A 13,502-nucleotide genomic window follows, 5' to 3' on the forward strand; every position below is an offset into this window, starting at 1 on the left:
ATAACTTCTAGCTCTAGTGTGTTCAAACTATTAGGACTACTTGATAAAATGTGTTTACCCCCTAAAAACAAACTGTGAGATATCGGATATAAAGGGATTATGTATAATTTATGTATGTAGTGTATATATATTTATGTATTGTTTGAAGTTATGTTTTGTAAATATATGTATGTAATGCTTTTCTTGTGGAGAGGTGATGTAACCGTCTGAAATGTTATTGAATCCTATGCTTAAAAATATGAAATAGAAAACAAAATATTTTGAAAAACACAAAGTCAATTAAAGAGACTTTTGTGAAAACAAAGAATTGTTGCATTTATGGTGTCAGAGGTATTTCCTTGTTTACAAAAATTTTTTTTTAAAAAAACCTACAGTGTACCAGGCCATCTCCATATTGCACCTAATCTCTGAGTCCATTCACCAGGACGAAGGGGTTTGGTCATTGACAGGATGGTTATGGGGACTACTTTCCACGTGGGGATGGAAGGTATTGACTTTCGTTGGAGTAGCCTTGGCCATCATCTTTTCGTGTTGCCTCTGTTTGCAATGTGGCCCCGCAATCTGTGGTCTTTGTGCCACTATGTGTGTCCCAAGACCCATGTCACAGAAAACAGAGAACATGAAGATGATGTTGCAGCAACAGCTTGACGACTTCATGATCATCGACATTGATTCAGACTAACGTGAGTCTTTGTGTATTGCCTGTGTAATGGCAAAAGGAGGGTCTGAGGTATTTTAATTTCGACTCCATCTTGCATTCGCCGCCATTTTGTGTTGCCTTTACACAGGCCACTCGACGAACGAAGTGTCTCTGCCCTTTGAACTGCAACGTGTCGAAAAAAATCCTCCGTCCTTGTTGTGAAACCAATCTCAGACACCAGCCGGCCTAACTGATCCTTGTCTGGACTAACTAATCCCCGTATCAATATCTGTTAGCCTTTAGCATTCTTCTCTTACCGTATCTTATCTATCGGCCTTCGCTATTCTCTCCTCTTGTTTTCCTATTTCACAACCTTTCCTTTGAAGCACACAGACACGTCCTGCCATTGCAACACTGAACTATGGGTATCAGTATTAATTAACTTGGGGGGTTGGATAACACACAAACATGTAAGCAGAGAGCGTTCTGGTTGCACAACACTTTGTTTTCGAACTCTTCTCATTGGCTGAAACTTTGCTCATTGGGTGTATGTTTGTACAGATATATTTTGGCTATAAAAACTTGTGAGCCAGGGAGTAAAGTGGCAGTCACCTGAGAACCTACTTGGTGTACTTCTAGGATAACTGTGCTTAGCTGCAGCTAATAAAACTTGGTTTTCTACGCCAACAGTATTCTGTGTCTCTGTGTAACAAGGCAGGTAAACTCGGAGATTTCAGGCGTGCCCTGCGCCGCCAGGCCCTAAGGCCCGGTTCTTCAACGGCAACTTCAGCCTCAAATTCTTCTTCCATTCTTTCCCATGTGGGGACAGCCAGACATACATCTGTTCGCCACACACCAAAACGCAAAATGCCCAAGCTTCGCATCCAGACTAATGGGTCCTCCATTTGAAATTTTACACAAATGTGAACTACAGTACCTTACTTGGAAAGTAGCATTTTTAGTCGCCATCACTTCTCTCAGAAGAGTGAGCGAACTCCAGGCATTAACCATACAAGACATTTTTTACAAATCTTATCATAACAAAGTGGTTTTTAGAACAAACTCAAATTTTTTGCCCAAAGTAGTATCTGCCTTTCATCTAAACCAGTCTGTTGAACTACCAGTATTCCTACCCCAACCAGACTCAGTGGCAGAGAGAACTCTACACACCTTTGATGTTAAAAGAGCACTACTTTACTACATCGAAAGAACACAACCCTTTAGGAAAACCAAACAGCCTTTCGTAGCTTTCTCCCCCACCTCATAAAGGCAATCCTATAGCCAAGACAGGAATTGCAAGGTGGATTGTAAAATGCATACAGATATGCTACCTTAAAGCCAAATACACGTTAACCATTCCCCCTAGAGCTCATTCTACACCCATCTATGGCATTCTTACGGAACATTCCCCTAGATGACATATGCAAAGCAGCAATTTGGGCCACGCCACATACCTTCACAAAACACTATTGTGTAGATGTGCATGCAAAACAACAAGCTAGTGTGGGCCAGACTGTAGTAAAAACACTTTTTCAAACTACTGCAACCAATACAGGTAGCCACCGGTAAGCAAGATACTGCTATATAGCCTATGCATAGTGTACAATCTGCAGCGCATATGCCTCGAATGGAAAATGCTACTTACCTGTATACATCTGTTCTTGGCATGTAGAGCTGCAGAGTTATACATGCCCACCCTCCTCCCGGATACCTTTATCTGATCAGTATTATCTGAATTAGATACATCACGCATGGACACCTTTCTATTTCTCACTTCTCCATCTAACTCTACTGGCAAAACAATCTTACGATGGAGCCGAAGCCCATGTTCAGTGTCGACCGAAGGAGGAGTCGCCAACCTTATGACTACAAGACTTCTTCGAAGACAAAAACAACATGCAAACATCCGAGTCCAACACCTGATGGCGATGGCGATCTATGCATAGTGTACAACTCTGCAGCTCTACATGCCAAGAACAGATGCATACTGGTAAGTAGCATTTTTCTTTAACTGCAAATTGCACTTCATGGCTTTTGTAGGATTTTTCATATTTATTTGTATTACTTGCTTGCTTTTCTTATGTCTTGTTTTTTCTTTCATGGTCATATCTGGCTTAATAAGGATCTTTTTATAGACAAGATACCAGTATGCCTGGTACAGTACATATAACTATTCCATCTTTTACATACAACAGTTCATTTACTGCTCCAGACAGCATTCCACACCATGCTGTGTCATACTACACACAAAAACATATGTTGTGGTGCATCTGGTGCACTATGGTGTGATAAGGCAACAAATTATATTACACTGTAGCGCAACAAACAACACCATGCCCCAACGCACCATCCCACGGATGACCTCTTTGCCTAAAGTACCATCTCACAATGTTCCACACACTACGACAACATAGAACTTTAGTTTAAGACTCACCACCCTTCGTAGTATCACACCATAAGGTACCACACAAAGCTTAATGACAAAACAAAGTGTTACACTATGCCACCCCAAGCAGACACAAATATAGGACTCAGTAAATGAGGATCGAAATCAAGACTATGGGTAAAACACAGCGACTGAATGATGTGCCTGACCATCTGCCCATGTATACAATGACCCTTCCTGGACAGCTGCCTCTGCCATATTCGCTCCAAGCTTATGTTGCTATCCGTGTTGCAGATGGGCGGTGCCGTTTCACCTCCTAAATGACAATGCATGTTTGAATATTTATTTGAAATGAGTGGAATGTAATTTCGATCCGAAGCATCAAACAAAAGGGTAAATGTGGTACCTAACCTGAGAGGCAGATATGGTTAGTAACATAAACCAAAGTGAGTGGGTGTGGGGCATGCTCAGATCTCAGTGAGTGAGTGGGTGTGTGGTAGGCTCAGATCTCAGTGAGTGAGTGGGTGTGGGGCAGGCTCAGATCTCAGTGAGTGAGTGGATGTGGGGCAGGCTCAGATCTCAGTGAGTGAGTTGGTGTGGGGCAGGCTCAGATCTCAGGAGGCCGTGAGGTCAAACGATGAAGTCCTAGAAGGTGGAATCGGAATGCTGCAGAGTGACTTTGGGTGTGAGAATAGGTTTCTCTTTGGCAATTCTCCAACATGACTGTAGCATGAATGTTTTTAGGTAGTCCACAGAAGTGCCGAGAGGCGCTTTGAATATGATTTTCAACAACTTGTAGAGAGTGTTCTTTACTTTCGGCGAGAGCCCTGCAGCTCCGTGGTGAAAGGGCGTGATCGTAGTATTGTGTCTTATCCAGTGGGGAGAACGGATACTGAGAGACTTCAACAGCAGTGGTATTAATCCAGTCTGCTGTTGAGCAGTGAATGAATCAGTGCATTAGTGGTGTGGAATAGTAGACGTGGATATATATTATTCATCGATGTGTTACTTGGTGTCACCCTGTGGTGACGGTGATAGTAATGAGCGCTGTTATACATGGTGAATGGTTGAGAAGTACTCCTCAGTTTCTAGCAGAAGAGGAGGACAAGGTACGGGGAGGGACCAGGAAAGAGTTACGTGAAGTGATGGTAGCAGAAGAGGAGGTAAAGTAGACCTCTGCTGAGGATGAGTTCAGCAAAAGGGTCCCAAGGGCTGTCAAATGTTGAAGTGCATTGAGACTGTCGGAGATGCTTGATTGGATGTGGGAGAAAAGGGAGGGAAGAAGAAGCAATTTTTTGTGTTGTCAATCTAACAAGCTTTGGCAAACCCAATAGGTTTAGCCTATGCGAGATCTGTTCGCCTTGTCAGTGACCTGTTGTAACGGTGGTTTATAGATGCTGTTAAACATTTATCTTTTCACAATACTGAAAATGATATTGAATATGAGAAATCTTTTCAGCGCACTTACAGTACCGTCTCAGCTTCTATATAGACTTCCTTCGTTTGCACTTTCTGAAACTCTGCGCTTTACATTGTATTATCATTTGAACACTTGCAATCAGAAAAAAAAGAAGTCATCAGAGGGGCATTAAACATGTTCTCCCAAACCTGTTGTTGGCCTTTGTAGTGGTGAAGAGGAACTAATGTAAATTGATCCATTCACTGGTCCCCCCCCTCCTTTGATTGATAGATGTTAATATTCATGACAATGAAGACGTCAGATTGTGTGCTTGATGGATTGGCTGATTTGAGAATTTCGATGAGTTCTCTAGGTGAAAAAATCAGTGAATTGAGAGAGAGCAGCAAGGAGGTGAAAAGGAGTAGAGGGGCAGTAAGTGAAGTAGCAGGGTGTTCCCAGTAGTGGTGATCTTAGCGGAAGGTATGACAGAAGGTCTGTGGCAGAGCGTGGAGTGAATGTTGGATGAAGGATGTGGGTGAGACCGAAGTGATCAGATGATATTTTGGAAGTATGTGCACTTAGCACTGGCAGCCACTGGAAAGTGTGTGCTTAGCGCATTTATGTTGGTAGCAAGATTTGTTTGTTTAATTTGTAGGGAGGAAAATAGAATGAATATAGAATTTTAGAGTGGTCTGTGGTGGGCTATATTAATTTGCTGCAAGTGCAGGTACCTACAGATGTTTCTGATTTCACCCTTGCATGTGCAGGTTATCAGCCCAACTGCTTCTGTTTACTGAAAATGTCAACTGCAGATGTAAATCACTTTTTGATTGCTCCATCCCATATGGCAGGTCACATCTTTTAATCCTCTCTTTTCCTCAGTTACGTTGGTCTGTAACATCGTAATTAGTTCCGCTCGGACATTTTCTTTATTAGCTCCACTCTATTTTAAGGTTGGGGCTATGCAGCGCTTGTGCTGTGTTTTCGAGACATGTTGTGTATACTTTGTGAGCTTACAACCCGCCTATTGCTTTTCATTTGTTTCTTTGTGTCCTCTAAAAATCCTTGCTTTCAAGTGGTTGATCTGTCCTATTTGTTCCTCCTTTTCAAGGGTTGTTCCCTCCCACGGGGCACTGGCCCATTGATTGTAGGCTTCCACTTGTCCCATTTTGGCAACTACATTAGGGACTGCTTTTTCCTTTGTCTAGGAGCACTCTTACGAGCGCTTGATATATGAATTTGCTCTGGACTCCTTTTCTGTAAACAGGGATGTACATTATATTCTTATCACGTTACATTTGCTGTGCATTTTAAGACTGAGCTCAAATGTCAGATGCTGTTTATAGGGCGCCCCACCGCCGCTTTAAAACACCCGAGCTGCTCCCACCTCCATATTAAGTGCTGTGCGCACCACCTGCCGGGACGGGACAATGGAAGCTGCAGGTATGCATACTGATTTTAAAATGTCACAGAAGGAAGCGGGTTTGTCGCTGTTAACACTAGCACTCTGAAACTGTATTCAGACGCTGTAAATGTCGCAAGTGACAGCAGGGTCAGCTAATAATACGCACAGCACTGTCAATATGTGAACAATCAGAATAGCGTTTCACATAAAAGTGTAAAACTTTACTCAAACTTGGCTCCTTAATAGTAGCAGCTGGACATGCTGCAGGGGGCTGAGTTGATTCATCTGTGCCACTTTCTTAGTCCACAAATTTGTTAAGAAGCACTACATCCACCAATGTTCAGCCAAGCACGGGTTGAACGCCTTCAACAAGGAGGTGAGGCTGCCAGGAGCCCTACCGTTACACACGTGTGGATGGGGGAAATGCAGCCTAGTGCCCGTATCTTGTGGGGGAAACCCATTGGCAGAAACCCAGTTATGGCCTGCTATACACTCTTCTAACCCTTTATCTAGGATATATGGTATCATGATTCCAGGCTTTGCTAGGCCCTGGCCTACTGAGTAAAGTATAGGCCTCATCTTTATTCTGTGTCATGCTTGGTGGGGAGCTCATGTTTCCTGATGTCTCTTGCAACATTTCCCCTCCTTCACCACCATTACTTGATGTTAAACCCCCCTCCGTTCCCCATGCAGAAAGACCCCCTGAGCATGAAATCACCCTATTTCCTTGAAGTGGAAAGATGGTTTACAGGAGTCAGGAGATAAAATAGTAAACCTTGCTTAAGCAACGCATGTATTTTTAATTCTATATTGTATTAAATACATAAGCCTCTCATCACTTGCCATAAGGCAGATGTGTGGCTATTGTTATATAGCACAAGGCTAAATTTCATCAATTTCTCCTGTACTTGGAAACAAATCCACTTCTCACTCTCAGTATTCCAGCAAGCTTATTTATTTGTATATAATCACTTTGAAAATTCTCTGTGTTAGAATTGGGGCTCTCTAGTTAGCAGAGGTAGGTACCTTTGTCCAAATAGGGACCCTTGCTTCTAGTCAGGATAGGGGGCATACACTCCTAGATAATCCCTGCTCTTAGCTTGGCACGAGCAGACATGCTTATCTCACAGGCAGTGTGTAAAGCATTTGTGAACACATACAGTAATACAATGAAAACACTACAAATGGACACCACACCAATTTAGAAAAGTAAGTAATCTTTACTAGACTTAACACAAGACCAAACGACAAAAAAAACAACAATACTGTAATCAAAAAATAAGATTTTAAATTGGTAGAAAATAGCTTAGTTCAATGTAGATGGTAAATGCAACACTTTACTCTCGAAGTACCTTAGATGTATCACGCAAAACAAACAAAATGGTCGCTGGGAAGTTGATGCGCCATTCCTTACACTCAGGGGAGTGGGATGTGTCGGTTCCTTACTGCTGCGCAGGGGAGTTTATGCTTGCTTCGTTACTGTGTGGGGAGTTGATGCGTCGTTTCTAATTGCGGCCCGGTGACGATGCGACAAGATGGCGCTGCGATGCAACAAAATGGCGTCTTTGATGAGATGCAACATCGTTGGATGCGATGTGTGCATGCCCGACTGCCGTGTGGCGAACTCGGTAACTTCTGAACTGCGACAGGCCCTGCGACACACTTCTCCGGTGATGCGATAGTGACCTCTGCTGCAGTGACACGTTTCTCTGGTGATGCAACACGCTTTGTTGGTGATGCGACAGAAAACAGCTGCGGTGGTGGCATCCTTCCTCGGCGATGCGACGGCAACTGCTACGGTGGCAACACATTTTTTCTCGCTTCGTCGCGCTTCCAGCTCCCAGTAACATGCAGTCTTCCCAGAGGGCCCAGACAGCAGAAGGCACCTCTCTGCAGGTAGAATTCCCATCAAGGTGAAGTGAAGTCTTGTATCCCTGAGACTTCAGGCAGGAGGCAAGTACACTTCAAGCCCTTGGAGATTCTTCTTCAAGATTATGAAAAGTTCACAAAAGTCCTTCTCCCCTTTCCTTGGCAAATAAAGTAACCAATGCAGGCCAACCCCAGAAATGGCAATCAGCACAGGGGCAGTCTCCTCCTTCAGCTTCCCTGGTTCTTCTCCTTGGGAAAGGTTTGTCTTGATTCCTAGAAGTGATCTAAAGTTCTGGGGTCTGGGTCTCAATATTTATACCAGTAAATCCTTTGTCCTCTGAAGGCAGAGGGTGCCAGTGTCCAGCCAAAATCAGTTCTGTGCAGCTTTCTGGCAGGAGGTGGAGAAAGTATTGTTGAAAGCAGACCTGGCCCAGGGAGCTGGAAGGAAATCCCCTACCCCTACTCTCTATTCTGTGAGGGCTCAGGTCAGTGAAAGGAAATCTCCGCCCCCCACTCTCTATTCAAAGCAGGTCCTATCCAGCCCAGCCCTGACCCATCAGACTGCTGGAGCCTAGGCCCTCTCCAGCCCCCGTCACTCACAAACCAGACATGGAATACACAAACCTAGCAGAGACATGCTGGATGGTTAAGCAAGAAAATACCTACTTTCTAAAAGTGGTATTTTCAAACACCGAATGTAAAAATCACCCACACTAAAAGATGTATTTTAACATTCTGAGTTCAGGCATACTAAACTCGAATTTCTACCTAGTTCCCTTAATCAGTTAGGTACCATAAGATGTTATAATCACACTGCCCATTCTGGCCTATGGGAACAGGTAGCCTTGCAATAGTAAAAAAAGGAAATTGTCTATATTTCACTATCAGGACATGCCACACACATCAGGGCATGCCCTACCTTTCACATAGAATGCACCCTGCCCGCGGGTGTACCTTGGGCCTACCTTAGGGATGACTAATGTAGAAAAGCAAAGGTTTAGGGACTGGTAAGTGTGTGCACTTGTCAAATCGACATGGCAGTACTAGACTGCACACAGGCTCTGCAATGGCAAGCCAGAGCCACATTTTACAAGCTGCTTCTGTGGGTGGCACTATCAGTGCTGTAAGCCCACCAGCAATATTTGATTTACAGGCCCTGGGCACACATGGTGCACTGTACTAGGGTCTGACAAGTAAATCAAATAAGTCAATAATGGAGTCACTAATTCATTACAACAATTTACAATAGGAAGCACTTGTACTTTGGATTGAAAAGCAGTGGCAAAGTGCCTAAAGCATCTAGACCAGCAGAAACATAGCAAAAACATGGGAGGCAACAGCAAAAAATGGAAGGGAGACCCACAGCAATGGTGCCAGGTCTGACCGGTGCATTTTAGGGGTTCTCCCTTCATCAAGGGGTGCACGTGAGCAATTTATGTTGTTTGATCTGTGTTGAAAATAGAGAAACAAGGCTTAACTTGCAAACACAATCTAATCCTGCATGCACATGAATTAATAGTTTACAACATGCCCTAAAAGTACCCAACCATGTGTGTGTTTGTGTTATACCAGGGGTCCTTTTCAAAAGTGAGAGTTACTTCTGATCGAAGAGAATCATCCTGATCTACTGCCTAATTTACGTGGCTTAGCTAAGGGTACATAAGAGCCATGCGTTTAAATCACTTCCCCTAGAGCGCCCTGTCCTGCTGCAGTGAGTACATAGCATTTGTAGCACAGGGTTAGGAAAGGTTTACCTGTGGGGCCCCTAAGCATGCATAGCACTGTTAGGTTTACCTGCGGGACCTCAAGCATGTATAGTACTGTAAGGAACGGTGTACCTGTGGGTTCCTCAGAAGTCACGAACAGGAGACATCTGGTTGCACATAACACTTTTTATAATAATAAGGGCGTAAACACAGCTTAAACAAATGTAGATTAAAACGCAGGGTATAAATACACCTACACAACACACACCAATATTAAACTCTGCAATTGAGCTCACATTGTGGCCGGCTGGACCACAGGCGCAAACTCTGACAATGTGTTCGACACTTGGGTAGTTGTAGTCCCTCATGGGCCTCTGGCATGGACCGCTCAGGAATTTGGCAGATACAGCCCCACACAATGTCTCCAGGAAGTCCGTAGATTCAGCCCCTCTTGGGTTAGTTAAGAATTTGGTAAGTACAGCCCTGCACGGGCTGGTTGGCAGCACGCATTCATCACCTGACTGGGCGTCGTCAAGGATGTTGTCATAGAGTATTATTTTCTGCATTGAACTGTTGGGAGAGTCTGGGGGGGCCCGTATGACTCCCTGGTCCTGCTGGATGGATTTCCAGTAGTTGGCTTCCTCCAGCCCCCTACAGCTGCTAGGGATGCGCTGGACCTTGCTTCTTCCAGGACAGCCTTGACCTCCTGTTGGATAGTCAAAATCCCTTCTCTTATCTGACAGGCAGGCAGACTTCTAGGCTCCTCAGGACCGGTACCAGCAATCAATTCAGCCTGCTTGTGATGTCCCTTCAACTTGGATAGACTGTCAGGCAGACACCATCCCTGGTGGCAAGCAAGGACCTGAGTGCTCTGCAGAGCACTTTATTCCTTGGTAACAGAGGATTTTGAAATGGGGCATAAAAGAGGGCTCGATGGTCTCACTTGTATACACAACTGGTGGAAAGGAGATGTAGTTTACTCTAGCACACTCTCACATTCTGTGTATGCTACTCACAGGCGACACACACCAACATGGTTAACACACACTTGAGATGTTAGTGCAAAGCCTGGACAGGAACATAGAAACAGAGCTTTTTGTGAGTGAGTATGACGACATCCAATGATCCTGATGAAAAGATCTCATCAGACCATTGATCCTTACAACAGGGTGCATTGCCACCACCGCTCTATCTGTTAAACCCATGACAGTCCTCTGCCTTAAATAAGGGCACACTTGGTGTGACCCTCCAGGTCACAGGCCCGGTCCAAGACCACTCATAGTCCCTTGTTAGAAGTTGCACAGTACTGGGGTGGCAGAAAAATCTCACGTAATAGTTTTCTGTTACTTTGTGATAGGTTTGCCCAGTAACGTACAGTTGCAAGGTTGACGCCATGGAATGGGGAACTGCCACGAGGAGCAGATTTTTCTGGTCGTCAAACCACACGTAATTTGCCATTTCATAGGGTTTTTCTCGCTAATATTTACCACCTGTTTCCAGCAGGTGGTCGATATATTCATGTAGTTGGTTTGGGGGTGGCAAGAGTAGGGGCGGGAAGGGGAATCTTTTTCTAATGTGTGTTCCCCCAGTTAGAAAAAAATACAGCACAAGTCTTGGCTGCTACTGCTGCAGACAAAGTCTTATGCAGCTTTTCCGTCAAATGTTTCCGTCTGGAAAAATCGTGTCAGAAAAACCTAACAACTGATAATGAGCTGGAATAAAATGAACACATGAAAGTACGCTTTAATTTCTTTGCGCTTGAGTTAGTTGAGGGATAGATCTAGGCATAGGGCTCGCAACACACAATAGATTATCGTGAAGCCGAGGCCAAAAATCAAAACTCAGGATAATAGATACATGCAGTTGGCAACTCGACAGGGGAAAACGCCCGTTGTCAATGGAGGGGACATTCCCATCCCAGAAATCTACATTACAAATGAATGAATAGTATTTTTTTTTAAATAGATGTTTTGGCCAGTCCATATGACTCTGGGATACTGTGCTACAACTCCACAGGGTACATGTAAGTTATGCGAGTCTATTACAATTTTACAAATTCTCACTCTTACATCCGAGTGCTCACAGTTTACAATTCTTTGCTCTGCTGTGTCAGAAAACAGCTAAACTGTATCAAAATTCTACAATTCTGCATTCATTTGACTTGTAATTTATATTTTTAGAAATGTACTTCTATTAACCCCTTCGCTGCTCATGTCGAGCTCAGCTCGTCATGAGGCACAGTGGAGCTGTGCTTATGATGAGCTGAGCTCGTCATGAACAATGGGATTCTGCATTCCTTAGCACAGGAGGGGAATACCATGAGCAGCCAAGGTGTTAACTGTTTAATTTTAAATCTACAGGTGATTGAAATTACGTGCAAAGAATGCAAGGTTTAGCGCTAGGCAACCGAATGTCAGTGCCATAAGGAGGATTATTTTGAAAAACGGAAGGACATCCAGCATTTTAAGTTTGAAGAATTTCTAAAATCTAGGTGTGACGCGGACCTGGGAACTGAGAAAAGTTCTATACCTGTAAGTGAAGTCTCTAATTTTGCATTTCAATAACCCAGAGCAAAGCCAGATCTGTGCACACAGCATCAAAAATAATGTTGAAAGACCACTTCAGCATCCTGATCTGATATATTATCAGAAAGACAAATTGCCTCAGCATGACAGAATAAACGTTAATCTAAAGCCTCATCTAATTCCAGAGAGGAAGCACACGGTGCATAAAAGCAAGTAATTGCAAAAGGTTTCTTCTGCAGACCATCAAAGAAAAGACACTGAAAGAGAACTTTTAAGCTGACACACCCGACAGCCAAAAGAACTAAGATTAAAAATCACTCTTGCTCAACATCCGTTTTTAACCAGTGACAACTTCGAGACTATCTACCTGTGGATATAACACCTCAAACCACTCGCCTCTCTTTTGCAATACCCTTAAAGATACACCACTTCATTGTGTCCATGACCATCTTAATTAAATGTTTCCTTTTTATTGTGTACTGTTCTGTGATGAATTCTATGTAAATCGGCTTAGTATGATCTGTTGTGCAGGAGTATATGTAGAACTATTAAATATAAAAACTGATTAAGTGAACACTGGGGAGCTATATCTAATGTGAATCCCTGTTATCAGAACTACAAACTTTGCTCAATGTATAGGAAGGTTAACAGGAACTGATGTTCTGCAACTGGTGATCCACAATAGTACTGTGCACGTTCTAACGCCCTCAGTTACTGCCATTACATCAGTTCAAAAAGGAAATTAACATTTAATCATTGAATATCCAACTAACACCTTATCACTGCTTTGCTAAGAACCTATACAAATGAATGTGAGAAAAACATCAGTCACAAAATAAGTTGCTGCCGGAGAGGCCATAACCTGAAGACCATTATCTGCAAGAAACCTTTCAACAGGTGCTTATAGGGCAGCTTCCAGACAAATTTTGCTCAATTCAAGTGTTAAGTAGATTGCAAATGATTTCTTTCAGAGAATACTGCTGACCATGTTCTAAACAATCCATCCGGACTCTAGGAAGGATCTGGTTCACTCCTAGCATAGCATATGAGCAAAAGAAAAACAAACTTGGTGACATTAGCTCTAGAAATAAATCTGGTAAAAATACGGACTATGAGAACAAATTTAGGGGTCGATTAGGATCGCGGACGGAAACGTGTCCCGTCCGCCGAGTAAGGTGGCAAGATACTCCCGGCCGGTCCGCGGATAAACCGCAATAGCTATTAGGATAACACATGAATGAAACACCAACCGCGGCGGATGGAGCACACCAAACCCCGTGCGCGGCGGCCGGAGTACACCCGAGACCGCCGCAAGCGGACGGAACCGAATGAACACCGACCGCCGTGTACGCACATGACCGCGAAAACATCCACTGCTCCCGCTATACCTGCGTAGTGTCCGTGTCCGAAATTATGATAACTCCGCAAGTACCCCGGTAGCCACCGCGATCCACGTCCGCTGCGGTACCAATGCAACGAGAAACCGTGCTCCACAGCGGAAGTCCAACAAGAACAACATCCCTACCGTCAAACCAATGCCACACAGTGCGACGGAAGTAAATACCTAACACA

This window comes from Lissotriton helveticus, chromosome 11, assembly GCF_964261635.1.
Source record: "Lissotriton helveticus chromosome 11, aLisHel1.1, whole genome shotgun sequence".
Taxonomy (NCBI): Eukaryota; Metazoa; Chordata; class Amphibia; order Caudata; family Salamandridae; genus Lissotriton; species Lissotriton helveticus.